We start from the raw sequence: 1,793 nt of genomic DNA on the forward strand, positions 1-1,793 counted from the left end.
GCTGCAAATGTCATTCATTAACTGGAGGGAGCAGAGAGAATTACTGCTGTTGTTGTTGGTTGTTTAGCTGCACATTTGTGTTCAAAGGGGCTGAAGCCTGTGCAATATTCCCTGAAGCTGGTTGGTCGCTATGCTGTCCTTGTCTAAACCATCTGCAGCTGAATCTCTGCCTTCTTTCATGGCTAATGAGGTAGGCTTGCGGGGTTTGATTATGCAACAGGTCTCTGGAATTTCTGTTGTCTTCTGTGCATAATAGTAAGCACATGGTATGTTACTCTTGTGTGAATCCCATGCAAAATACATTGGAATTACAGGAGACCTGAGTGTTGCAGCAGCACAGTGGAATGCAAATCTGTAATATGTTGTTTCAGGTCATTGAGCTTTAAACAGTTATGTTTAATCAACGTACTGACCACAGTAAAACCTGCTTTATTGTAGATCGATATTAAGTCATTGTATACAGAAGAGTCAGAGAGTTCTATTCACTTTAAAAAAAGAAACATAGTGAAAGGCCAACATGTCTGCCTAAGCAGACTACTCAGTGAAGACGGCGAATTTGAGAGACAAAGAACAAAACTCCAACAGCTATTTGTGGAAAAACTATACCCCATCACCCTTATTGACAAAATAATTGCAGAGGTTAAAGATAAGAGGCACAGCCAAAACAAACCAATTCTTAAATACGGGTTCACAGACCCCTATACCAGTAAAGGTGAACAACCAGTCCGTTTCCCACTCCACATTTGCAGGGATGCTGAATCCCTCAAGGAAGACATTACTAAAAACTGGAATATCCTTGAAAGGAGAAGGAGCACAGAAGTACTAGAAGTCAACTGGGACCAAGCAGAGCTTCTCGTACAAAAAAAAAACTCAGTCAAAAGACTTTTTGAACTGAGTCACCCCAGCACAGATAAAAGCCTGACCACCCACAGTGGCACACAACCAAGCGGGCAATGCGTATGTTGCAAATATATCAACTATGTGTGTATATATATACATATATATATATAAATATATATATGCATGTGTATATATTTTATTTATTTTTATTTTACATTTGTTGACCGGGCTAGTCTAGCTGGATACATGTCCATTTTCAGTAGAGGCCCGGGGAGAAAAGCTCCACAATATCAGAGGTAGTTAAACATAACATTCAAGGATAGAGTTATGGTTATTACATTAAAAGAGAAATCAGACATAGATGTTATACAATTGTTTAAAAGAAGTACAATACTTAGAATGAACTAGCATTAGAATTAGTCGAGACCTTAGGTTTGTGGGTAGGTAGGGACTTTAGTGGGCCAGGAGAGTTTTAGTATTAGTCAGGATTAGAGCAAGGGCATAGCCATTGCGACTTTAATAGGTCTTTCAGGTGTTTTTTGAATTGGTGAGGAGAGGTCATGTGTCTTAGGTTATTTGGCAGGGCATTCCAGGATTTGCCAATGGAATTTGCATAGAATGCTTCGCCTCCCAACTTGTTAGCCTTGATGGTTTGAACTAGTAGGCTTTTGGATGACCTAAGGGATGTGAGGTTGGAGTAAGGGGTAAGTATTTTGTTCAGTGAGGGAGTTTTTTCTGGATGATTAATTATTTTAAATGCCTCAGTGAGCTGGTTGAGTTTGAGAGTGTTGGAGAGTTCTAACCATTCCAGGGTCCTTAGATTTTGGCAGTGTATGTATACATACACATGCATATATATATATATATATACATATATATATATATATATATATATATATATATATATACATATATATATATATATATATATATATACATACATATATATATAT

At 37.6% G+C, this 1,793-nt stretch overlaps 1 protein-coding gene across 1 annotated transcript in view; it reads right to left on the reverse strand.

Annotated features, from left to right (window-relative positions):
- The window catches only part of XRN1 (5'-3' exoribonuclease 1), a 2,408,514-nt gene that overhangs the window by 1,029,040 nt on the left and 1,377,681 nt on the right, over nt 1–1,793 (reverse strand). The gene's annotated exons all lie outside the window — the stretch shown is intronic.

The sequence above is a fragment of the Protopterus annectens genome, chromosome 5.part0 (assembly GCF_019279795.1).
Source record: "Protopterus annectens isolate FY-2018-M chromosome 5.part0, PAN1.0, whole genome shotgun sequence".
Taxonomy (NCBI): Eukaryota; Metazoa; Chordata; order Ceratodontiformes; family Protopteridae; genus Protopterus; species Protopterus annectens.